At 43.4% G+C, this 10,000-nt stretch overlaps 18 non-coding genes across 18 annotated transcripts; all 18 read left to right on the top strand.

The window, feature by feature from the left end:
• The first annotated feature begins 1,524 nt into the window (after positions 1 to 1,524).
• Positions 1,525 to 1,596, top strand: trnap-agg (transfer RNA proline (anticodon AGG)). Its single transcript has one exon. It is a non-coding gene; the product is annotated as a tRNA-Pro (tRNA).
• A 114-nt stretch (positions 1,597 to 1,710) lies between these two features.
• trnap-ugg (transfer RNA proline (anticodon UGG)) lies at positions 1,711 to 1,782 on the top strand. Its single transcript has one exon. It is a non-coding gene; the product is annotated as a tRNA-Pro (tRNA).
• A 695-nt stretch (positions 1,783 to 2,477) lies between these two features.
• trnap-agg (transfer RNA proline (anticodon AGG)) lies at positions 2,478 to 2,549 on the top strand. The gene has a single exon. It is a non-coding gene; the product is annotated as a tRNA-Pro (tRNA).
• A 114-nt stretch (positions 2,550 to 2,663) lies between these two features.
• trnap-ugg (transfer RNA proline (anticodon UGG)) lies at positions 2,664 to 2,735 on the top strand. Its single transcript has one exon. It is a non-coding gene; the product is annotated as a tRNA-Pro (tRNA).
• A 695-nt stretch (positions 2,736 to 3,430) lies between these two features.
• Positions 3,431 to 3,502, top strand: trnap-agg (transfer RNA proline (anticodon AGG)). Its single transcript has one exon. It is a non-coding gene; the product is annotated as a tRNA-Pro (tRNA).
• A 114-nt stretch (positions 3,503 to 3,616) lies between these two features.
• On the top strand, positions 3,617 to 3,688 carry trnap-ugg (transfer RNA proline (anticodon UGG)). The gene has a single exon. It is a non-coding gene; the product is annotated as a tRNA-Pro (tRNA).
• Positions 3,689 to 4,383: 695 nt separating this feature from the next.
• trnap-agg (transfer RNA proline (anticodon AGG)) lies at positions 4,384 to 4,455 on the top strand. Its single transcript has one exon. It is a non-coding gene; the product is annotated as a tRNA-Pro (tRNA).
• Positions 4,456 to 4,569: 114 nt separating this feature from the next.
• On the top strand, positions 4,570 to 4,641 carry trnap-ugg (transfer RNA proline (anticodon UGG)). Its single transcript has one exon. It is a non-coding gene; the product is annotated as a tRNA-Pro (tRNA).
• Positions 4,642 to 5,336: 695 nt separating this feature from the next.
• On the top strand, positions 5,337 to 5,408 carry trnap-agg (transfer RNA proline (anticodon AGG)). The gene has a single exon. It is a non-coding gene; the product is annotated as a tRNA-Pro (tRNA).
• A 114-nt stretch (positions 5,409 to 5,522) lies between these two features.
• On the top strand, positions 5,523 to 5,594 carry trnap-ugg (transfer RNA proline (anticodon UGG)). The gene has a single exon. It is a non-coding gene; the product is annotated as a tRNA-Pro (tRNA).
• Positions 5,595 to 6,289: 695 nt separating this feature from the next.
• Positions 6,290 to 6,361, top strand: trnap-agg (transfer RNA proline (anticodon AGG)). The gene has a single exon. It is a non-coding gene; the product is annotated as a tRNA-Pro (tRNA).
• A 114-nt stretch (positions 6,362 to 6,475) lies between these two features.
• On the top strand, positions 6,476 to 6,547 carry trnap-ugg (transfer RNA proline (anticodon UGG)). The gene has a single exon. It is a non-coding gene; the product is annotated as a tRNA-Pro (tRNA).
• Positions 6,548 to 7,242: 695 nt separating this feature from the next.
• trnap-agg (transfer RNA proline (anticodon AGG)) lies at positions 7,243 to 7,314 on the top strand. The gene has a single exon. It is a non-coding gene; the product is annotated as a tRNA-Pro (tRNA).
• Positions 7,315 to 7,428: 114 nt separating this feature from the next.
• Positions 7,429 to 7,500, top strand: trnap-ugg (transfer RNA proline (anticodon UGG)). Its single transcript has one exon. It is a non-coding gene; the product is annotated as a tRNA-Pro (tRNA).
• Positions 7,501 to 8,195: 695 nt separating this feature from the next.
• On the top strand, positions 8,196 to 8,267 carry trnap-agg (transfer RNA proline (anticodon AGG)). The gene has a single exon. It is a non-coding gene; the product is annotated as a tRNA-Pro (tRNA).
• Positions 8,268 to 8,381: 114 nt separating this feature from the next.
• Positions 8,382 to 8,453, top strand: trnap-ugg (transfer RNA proline (anticodon UGG)). The gene has a single exon. It is a non-coding gene; the product is annotated as a tRNA-Pro (tRNA).
• A 695-nt stretch (positions 8,454 to 9,148) lies between these two features.
• On the top strand, positions 9,149 to 9,220 carry trnap-agg (transfer RNA proline (anticodon AGG)). Its single transcript has one exon. It is a non-coding gene; the product is annotated as a tRNA-Pro (tRNA).
• Positions 9,221 to 9,334: 114 nt separating this feature from the next.
• trnap-ugg (transfer RNA proline (anticodon UGG)) lies at positions 9,335 to 9,406 on the top strand. Its single transcript has one exon. It is a non-coding gene; the product is annotated as a tRNA-Pro (tRNA).
• Positions 9,407 to 10,000: the final 594 nt, after the last annotated feature.

Genomic DNA, 10,000 nt, shown 5'->3' with positions numbered 1-10,000 from the left:
CCTTGCTCGCCGAGATGTTTGTCAGGGAACGATAACCCTTGAAAAAAGGCGTTCCCTGCTGATGGACTTTTTTCTGCCTTTGCACAAGGTATACTGTACTTTAAAGACAGTGCTTGCTTCTCCCAATTCATCTTTTTTATGGAAAACGAACCCTTGATAAAACGGTGAAACATTTCAAGTTTGTCAGTGTCTATGATCCCTAAAGATACTTCTAGTCTGATTGAATCAATAATGATATTTCAAAATCATGAATGTTTCCTCATGGTGTGACATGTTTGACTGCACAATGACTGCGTTAGATTTAAGTGACAGAATCGGTGGCAGAAAGATGAATGATTTATCTTGCTTTGATGGATACGCTAGCTCACCTGTCAGAGATTGAAGGCGTATCATGGCCAGCATGTCTGTAGCGATGGCCATGTTAAGAAAGAGAGCTTCTAAGGAATGGAATGACATGCGTAGTTTAGCGCTGAGTTGAAATGACATCATAAGGTGCTCTTGCTCAGTGTGTTTAGATAGTGGTATCGTGCTCTCTGATTGCTAAGCCTGGATGAGTAACATTGTTTGAATTAGTGATGGTTTGTGTGTAAGTGAAATATACTGACAACCAACAGATAGATTGAAAAGACTTAAGAAATGTACTGGTTGGCACAGAAATGACCCGCAATCCGGAGCAGCTGTGCGAAGGCTCGTTGGTCTAGGGGTATGATTCTCGCTTAGGGTGCGAGAGGTCCCGGCTTGAAATCCCGGACGAGCCCTGTTTCTCCGACCTGTGTTTGGAAATCAATGATGGTGACCTCAACTGTGTGCTTTGCTTTCCCGGTTATAGTCTTTCCTGCAGGACAACTCTGAAAATTTGCAAGCATGTTTTTGGCTCGTTGGTCTAGCGATCCCTGCTGATGGACTTTTTTCTGCCTTTGCACAAGGTATACTGTACTTTAAAGACAGTGCTTGCTTCTCCCAATTCATCTTTTTTATGGAAAACGAACCCTTGATAAAACGGTGAAACATTTCAAGTTTGTCAGTGTCTATGATCCCTAAAGATACTTCTAGTCTGATTGAATCAATAATGATATTTCAAAATCATGAATTTTTCCTCATGGTGTGACATGTTTGACTGCACAATGACTGCGTTAGATTTAAGTGACAGAATCGGTGGCAGAAAGATGAATGATTTATCTTGCTTTGATGGATACGCTAGCTCACCTGTCAGAGATTGAAGGCGTATCATGGCCAGCATGTCTGTAGCGATGGCCATGTTAAGAAAGAGAGCTTCTAAGGAATGGAATGACATGCGTAGTTTAGCGCTGAGTTGAAATGACATCATAAGGTGCTCTTGCTCAGTGTGTTTAGATAGTGGTATCGTGCTCTCTGATTGCTAAGCCTGGATGAGTAACATTGTTTGAATTAGTGATGGTTTGTGTGTAAGTGAAATATACTGACAACCAACAGATAGATTGAAAAGACTTAAGAAATGTACTGGTTGGCACAGAAATGACCCGCAATCCGGAGCAGCTGTGCGAAGGCTCGTTGGTCTAGGGGTATGATTCTCGCTTAGGGTGCGAGAGGTCCCGGGTTCAAATCCCGGACGAGCCCTGTTTCTCCGACCTGTGTTTGGAAATCAATGATGGTGACCTCAACTGTGTGCTTTGCTTTCCCGGTTATAGTCTTTCCTGCAGGACAACTCTGAAAATTTGCAAGCATGTTTTCGGCTCGTTGGTCTAGGGGTATGATTCTCGCTTTGGGTGCGAGAGGTCCCGGGTTCAAATCCCAGACGAGCCCTTCTTTCATCCTTGCTCGCCGAGATGTTTGTCAGGGAACGATAACCCTTGAAAAAAGGCGATCCCTGCTGATGGACTTTTTTCTGCCTTTGCACAAGGTATACTGTACTTTAAAGACAGTGCTTGCTTCTCCCAATTCATCTTTTTTATGGAAAACGAACCCTTGATAAAACGGTGAAACATTTCAAGTTTGTCAGTGTCTATGATCCCTAAAGATACTTCTAGTCTGATTGAATCAATAATGATATTTCAAAATCATGAATTTTTCCTCATGGTGTGACATGTTTGACTGCACAATGACTGCGTTAGATTTAAGTGACAGAATCTGTGGCAGAAAGATGAATGATTTATCTTGCTTTGATGGATACGCTAGCTCACCTGTCAGAGATTGAAGGCGTATCATGGCCAGCATGTCTGTAGCGATGGCCATGTTAAGAAAGAGAGCTTCTAAGGAATGGAATGACATGCGTAGTTTAGCGCTGAGTTGAAATGACATCATAAGGTGCTCTTGCTCAGTGTGTTTAGATAGTGGTATCGTGCTCTCTGATTGCTAAGCCTGGATGAGTAACATTGTTTGAATTAGTGATGGTTTGTGTGTAAGTGAAATATACTGACAACCAACAGATAGATTGAAAAGACTTAAGAAATGTACTGGTTGGCACAGAAATGACCCGCAATCCAGAGCAGCTGTGCGAAGGCTCGTTGGTCTAGGGGTATGATTCTCGCTTAGGGTGCGAGAGGTCCCGGGTTCAAATCCCGGACGAGCCCTGTTTCTCCGACCTGTGTTTGGAAATCAATGATGGTGACCTCAACTGTGTGCTTTGCTTTCCCGGTTATAGTCTTTCCTGCAGGACAACTCTGAAAATTTGCAAGCATGTTTTCGGCTCGTTGGTCTAGGGGTATGATTCTCGCTTTGGGTGCGAGAGGTCCCGGGTTCAAATCCCGGACGAGCCCTTCTTTCATCCTTGCTCGCCGAGATGTTTGTCAGGGAACGATAACCCTTGAAAAAAGGCGTTCCCTGCTGATGGACTTTTTTCTGCCTTTGCACAAGGTATACTGTACTTTAAAGACAGTGCTTGCTTCTCCCAATTCATCTTTTTTATGGAAAACGAACCCTTGATAAAACGGTGAAACATTTCAAGTTTGTCAGTGTCTATGATCCCTAAAGATACTTCTAGTCTGATTGAATCAATAATGATATTTCAAAATCATGAATTTTTCCTCATGGTGTGACATGTTTGACTGCACAATGACTGCGTTAGATTTAAGTGACAGAATCGGTGGCAGAAAGATGAATGATTTATCTTGCTTTGATGGATACGCTAGCTCACCTGTCAGAGATTGAAGGCGTATCATGGCCAGCATGTCTGTAGCGATGGCCATGTTAAGAAAGAGAGCTTCTAAGGAATGGAATGACATGCGTAGTTTAGCGCTGAGTTGAAATGACATCATAAGGTGCTCTTGCTCAGTGTGTTTAGATAGTGGTATCGTGCTCTCTGATTGCTAAGCCTGGATGAGTAACATTGTTTGAATTAGTGATGGTTTGTGTGTAAGTGAAATATACTGACAACCAACAGATAGATTGAAAAGACTTAAGAAATGTACTGGTTGGCACAGAAATGACCCGCAATCCGGAGCAGCTGTGCGAAGGCTCGTTGGTCTAGGGGTATGATTCTCGCTTAGGGTGCGAGAGGTCCCGGGTTGAAATCCCGGACGAGCCCTGTTTCTCCGACCTGTGTTTGGAAATCAATGATGGTGACCTCAACTGTGTGCTTTGCTTTCCCGGTTATAGTCTTTCCTGCAGGACAACTCTGAAAATTTGCAAGTATGTTTTTGGCTCGTTGGTCTAGGGGTATGATTCTCGCTTTGGGTGCGAGAGGTCCCGGGTTCAAATCCCGGACGAGCCCTTCTTTCATCCTTGCTCGCCGAGATGTTTGTCAGGGAACGATAACCCTTGAAAAAAGGCGTTCCCTGCTGATGGACTTTTTTCTGCCTTTGCACAAGGTATACTGTACTTTAAAGACAGTGCTTGCTTCTCCCAATTCATCTTTTTTATGGAAAACGAACCCTTGATAAAACGGTGAAACATTTCAAGTTTGTCAGTGTCTATGATCCCTAAAGATACTTCTAGTCTGATTGAATCAATAATGATATTTCAAAATCATGAATTTTTCCTCATGGTGTGACATGTTTGACTGCACAATGACTGCGTTAGATTTAAGTGACAGAATCGGTGGCAGAAAGATGAATGATTTATCTTGCTTTGATGGATACGCTAGCTCACCTGTCAGAGATTGAAGGCGTATCATGGCCAGCATGTCTGTAGCGATGGCCATGTTAAGAAAGAGAGCTTCTAAGGAATGGAATGACATGCGTAGTTTAGCGCTGAGTTGAAATGACATCATAAGGTGCTCTTGCTCAGTGTGTTTAGATAGTGGTATCGTGCTCTCTGATTGCTAAGCCTGGATGAGTAACATTGTTTGAATTAGTGATGGTTTGTGTGTAAGTGAAATATACTGACAACCAACAGATAGATTGAAAAGACTTAAGAAATGTACTGGTTGGCACAGAAATGACCCGCAATCCGGAGCAGCTGTGCGAAGGCTCGTTGGTCTAGGGGTATGATTCTCGCTTAGGGTGCGAGAGGTCCCGGGTTGAAATCCCGGACGAGCCCTGTTTCTCCGACCTGTGTTTGGAAATCAATGATGGTGACCTCAACTGTGTGCTTTGCTTTCCCGGTTATAGTCTTTCCTGCAGGACAACTCTGAAAATTTGCAAGCATGTTTTTGGCTCGTTGGTCTAGGGGTATGATTCTCGCTTTGGGTGCGAAAGGTCCTGGGTTCAAATCCCAGAGGAGCCCTTCTTTCATCCTTGCTCGCCGAGATGTTTGTCAGGGAACGATAACCCTTGAAAAAAGGCGTTCCCTGCTGATGGACTTTTTTCTGCCTTTGCACAAGGTATACTGTACTTTAAAGACAGTGCTTGCTTCTCCCAATTCATCTTTTTTATGGAAAACGATCCCTTGATAAAACGGTGAAACATTTCAAGTTTGTCAGTGTCTATGATCCCTAAAGATACTTCTAGTCTGATTGAATCAATAATGATATTTCAAAATCATGAATTTTTCCTCATGGTGTGACATGTTTGACTGCACAATGACTGCGTTAGATTTAAGTGACAGAATCGGTGGCAGAAAGATGAATGATTTATCTTGCTTTGATGGATACGCTAGCTCACCTGTCAGAGATTGAAGGCGTATCATGGCCAGCATGTCTGTAGCGATGGCCATGTTAAGAAAGAGAGCTTCTAAGGAATGGAATGACATGCGTAGTTTAGCGCTGAGTTGAAATGACATCATAAGGTGCTCTTGCTCAGTGTGTTTAGATAGTGGTATCGTGCTCTCTGATTGCTAAGCCTGGATGAGTAACATTGTTTGAATTAGTGATGGTTTGTGTGTAAGTGAAATATACTGACAACCAACAGATAGATTGAAAAGACTTAAGAAATGTACTGGTTGGCACAGAAATGACCCGCAATCCGGAGCAGCTGTGCGAAGGCTCGTTGGTCTAGGGGTATGATTCTCGCTTAGGGTGCGAGAGGTCCCGGGTTCAAATCCCGGACGAGCCCTGTTTCTCCGACCTGTGTTTGGAAATCAATGATGGTGACCTCAACTGTGTGCTTTGCTTTCCCGGTTATAGTCTTTCCTGCAGGACAACTCTGAAAATTTGCAAGCGTGTTTTTGGCTCGTTGGTCTAGGGGTATGATTCTCGCTTTGGGTGCGAGAGGTCCCGGGTTCAAATCCCGGGCAAGCCCTTCTTTCATCCTTGCTCGCCGAGATGTTTGTCAGGGAACGATAACCCTTGAAAAAAGGCGTTCCCTGCTGATGGACTTTTTTCTGCCTTTGCACAAGGTATACTGTACTTTAAAGACAGTGCTTGCTTCTCCCAATTCATCTTTTTTATGGAAAACGAACCCTTGATAAAACGGTGAAACATTTCAAGTTTGTCAGTGTCTATGATCCCTAAAGATACTTCTAGTCTGATTGAATCAATAATGATATTTCAAAATCATGAATTTTTCCTCATGGTGTGACATGTTTGACTGCACAATGACTGCGTTAGATTTAAGTGACAGAATCGGTGGCAGAAAGATGAATGATTTATCTTGCTTTGATGGATACGCTAGCTCACCTGTCAGAGATTGAAGGCGTATCATGGCCAGCATGTCTGTAGCGATGGCCATGTTAAGAAAGAGAGCTTCTAAGGAATGGAATGACATGCGTAGTTTAGCGCTGAGTTGAAATGACATCATAAGGTGCTCTTGCTCAGTGTGTTTAGATAGTGGTATCGTGCTCTCTGATTGCTAAGCCTGGATGAGTAACATTGTTTGAATTAGTGATGGTTTGTGTGTAAGTGAAATATACTGACAACCAACAGATAGATTGAAAAGACTTAAGAAATGTACTGGTTGGCACAGAAATGACCCGCAATCCGGAGCAGCTGTGCGAAGGCTCGTTGGTCTAGGGGTATGATTCTCGCTTAGGGTGCGAGAGGTCCCGGGTTGAAATCCCGGACGAGCCCTGTTTCTCCGACCTGTGTTTGGAAATCAATGATGGTGACCTCAACTGTGTGCTTTGCTTTCCCGGTTATAGTCTTTCCTGCAGGACAACTCTGAAAATTTGCAAGCATGTTTTTGGCTCGTTGGTCTAGGGGTATGATTCTCGCTTTGGGTGCGAGAGGTCCCGGGTTCAAATCCCGGACGAGCCCTTCTTTCATCCTTGCTCGCCGAGATGTTTGTCAGGGAACGATAACCCTTGAAAAAAGGCGTTCCCTGCTGATGGACTTTTTTCTGCCTTTGCACAAGGTATACTGTACTTTAAAGACAGTGCTTGCTTCTCCCAATTCATCTTTTTTATGGAAAACGAACCCTTGATAAAACGGTGAAACATTTCAAGTTTGTCAGTGTCTATGATCCCTAAAGATACTTCTAGTCTGATTGAATCAATAATGATATTTCAAAATCATGAATTTTTCCTCATGGTGTGACATGTTTGACTGCACAATGACTGCGTTAGATTTAAGTGACAGAATCGGTGGCAGAAAGATGAATGATTTATCTTGCTTTGATGGATACGCTAGCTCACCTGTCAGAGATTGAAGGCGTATCATGGCCAGCATGTCTGTAGCGATGGCCATGTTAAGAAAGAGAGCTTCTAAGGAATGGAATGACATGCGTAGTTTAGCGCTGAGTTGAAATGACATCATAAGGTGCTCTTGCTCAGTGTGTTTAGATAGTGGTATCGTGCTCTCTGATTGCTAAGCCTGGATGAGTAACATTGTTTGAATTAGTGATGGTTTGTGTGTAAGTGAAATATACTGACAACCAACAGATAGATTGAAAAGACTTAAGAAATGTACTGGTTGGCACAGAAATGACCCGCAATCCGGAGCAGCTGTGCGAAGGCTCGTTGGTCTAGGGGTATGATTCTCGCTTAGGGTGCGAGAGGTCCCGGGTTGAAATCCCGGACGAGCCCTGTTTCTCCGACCTGTGTTTGGAAATCAATGATGGTGACCTCAACTGTGTGCTTTGCTTTCCCGGTTATAGTCTTTCCTGCAGGACAACTCTGAAAATTTGCAAGCATGTTTTTGGCTCGTTGGTCTAGGGGTATGATTCTCGCTTTGGGTGCGAAAGGTCCTGGGTTCAAATCCCAGAGGAGCCCTTCTTTCATCCTTGCTCGCCGAGATGTTTGTCAGGGAACGATAACCCTTGAAAAAAGGCGTTCCCTGCTGATGGACTTTTTTCTGCCTTTGCACAAGGTATACTGTACTTTAAAGACAGTGCTTGCTTCTCCCAATTCATCTTTTTTATGGAAAACGATCCCTTGATAAAACGGTGAAACATTTCAAGTTTGTCAGTGTCTATGATCCCTAAAGATACTTCTAGTCTGATTGAATCAATAATGATATTTCAAAATCATGAATTTTTCCTCATGGTGTGACATGTTTGACTGCACAATGACTGCGTTAGATTTAAGTGACAGAATCGGTGGCAGAAAGATGAATGATTTATCTTGCTTTGATGGATACGCTAGCTCACCTGTCAGAGATTGAAGGCGTATCATGGCCAGCATGTCTGTAGCGATGGCCATGTTAAGAAAGAGAGCTTCTAAGGAATGGAATGACATGCGTAGTTTAGCGCTGAGTTGAAATGACATCATAAGGTGCTCTTGCTCAGTGTGTTTAGATAGTGGTATCGTGCTCTCTGATTGCTAAGCCTGGATGAGTAACATTGTTTGAATTAGTGATGGTTTGTGTGTAAGTGAAATATACTGACAACCAACAGATAGATTGAAAAGACTTAAGAAATGTACTGGTTGGCACAGAAATGACCCGCAATCCGGAGCAGCTGTGCGAAGGCTCGTTGGTCTAGGGGTATGATTCTCGCATAGGGTGCGAGAGGTCCCGGGTTCAAATCCCGGACGAGCCCTGTTTCTCCGACCTGTGTTTGGAAATCAATGATGGTGACCTCAACTGTGTGCTTTGCTTTCCCTGTTATAGTCTTTCCTGCAGGACAACTCTGAAAATTTGCAAGCATGTTTTTGGCTCGTTGGTCTAGGGGTATGATTCTCGCTTTGGGTGCGAGAGGTCCCGGGTTCAAATCCCGGACGAGCCCTTCTTTCATCCTTGCTCGCCGAGATGTTTGTCAGGGAACGATAACCCTTGAAAAAAGGCGTTCCCTGCTGATGGACTTTTTTCTGCCTTTGCACAAGGTATACTGTACTTTAAAGACAGTGCTTGCTTCTCCCAATTCATCTTTTTTATGGAAAACGAACCCTTGATAAAACGGTGAAACATTTCAAGTTTGTCAGTGTCTATGATCCCTAAAGATACTTCTAGTCTGATTGAATCAATAATGATATTTCAAAATCATGAATTTTTCCTCATGGTGTGACATGTTTGACTGCACAATGACTGCGTTAGATTTAAGTGACAGAATCGGTGGCAGAAAGATGAATGATTTATCTTGCTTTGATGGATACGCTAGCTCACCTGTCAGAGATTGAAGGCGTATCATGGCCAGCATGTCTGTAGCGATGGCCATGTTAAGAAAGAGAGCTTCTAAGGAATGGAATGACATGCGTAGTTTAGCGCTGAGTTGAAATGACATCATAAGGTGCTCTTGCTCAGTGTGTTTAGATAGTGGTATCGTGCTCTCTGATTGCTAAGCCTGGATGAGTAACATTGTTTGAATTAGTGATGGTTTGTGTGTAAGTGAAATATACTGACAACCAACAGATAGATTGAAAAGACTTAAGAAATGTACTGGTTGGCACAGAAATGACCCGCAATCCGGAGCAGCTGTGCGAAGGCTCGTTGGTCTAGGGGTATGATTCTCGCTTAGGGTGCGAGAGGTCCCGGGTTCAAATCCCGGACGAGCCCTGTTTCTCCGACCTGTGTTTGGAAATCAATGATGGTGACCTCAACTGTGTGCTTTGCTTTCCCGGTTATAGTCTTTCCTGCAGGACAACTCTGAAAATTTGCAAGCGTGTTTTCGGCTCGTTGGTCTAGGGGTATGATTCTCGCTTTGGGTGCGAGAGGTCCCGGGTTCAAATCCCGGGCAAGCCCTTCTTTCATCCTTGCTCGCCGAGATGTTTGTCAGGGAACGATAACCCTTGAAAAAAGGCGTTCCCTGCTGATGGACTTTTTTCTGCCTTTGCACAAGGTATACTGTACTTTAAAGACAGTGCTTGCTTCTCCCAATTCATCTTTTTTATGGAAAACGAACCCTTGATAAAACGGTGAAACATTTCAAGTTTGTCAGTGTCTATGATCCCTAAAGATACTTCTAGTCTGATTGAATCAATAATGATATTTCAAAATCATGAATTTTTCCTCATGGTGTGACATGTTTGACTGCACAATGACTGCGTTAGATTTAAGTGACAGAATCGGTGGCAGAAAGATGAATGATTTATCTTGCTTTGATGGATACGCTAGCTCACCTGTCAGAGATTGAAGGCGTATCATGGCCAGCATGTCTGTAGCGATGGCCATGTTAAGAAAGAGAGCTTCTAAGGAATGGAATGACATGCGTAGTTTAGCGCTGAGTTGAAATGACATCATAAGGTGCTCTTGCTCAGTGTGTTTAGATAGTGGTATCGTGCTCTCTGATTGCTAAGCCTGGATGAGTAACATTGTTTGAATTAGTGATGGTTTGTG

The sequence above is a fragment of the Hoplias malabaricus genome, chromosome 6 (assembly GCF_029633855.1).
Source record: "Hoplias malabaricus isolate fHopMal1 chromosome 6, fHopMal1.hap1, whole genome shotgun sequence".
Taxonomy (NCBI): Eukaryota; Metazoa; Chordata; class Actinopteri; order Characiformes; family Erythrinidae; genus Hoplias; species Hoplias malabaricus.
This window is presented reverse-complemented; position numbering and strand designations above follow the sequence as displayed.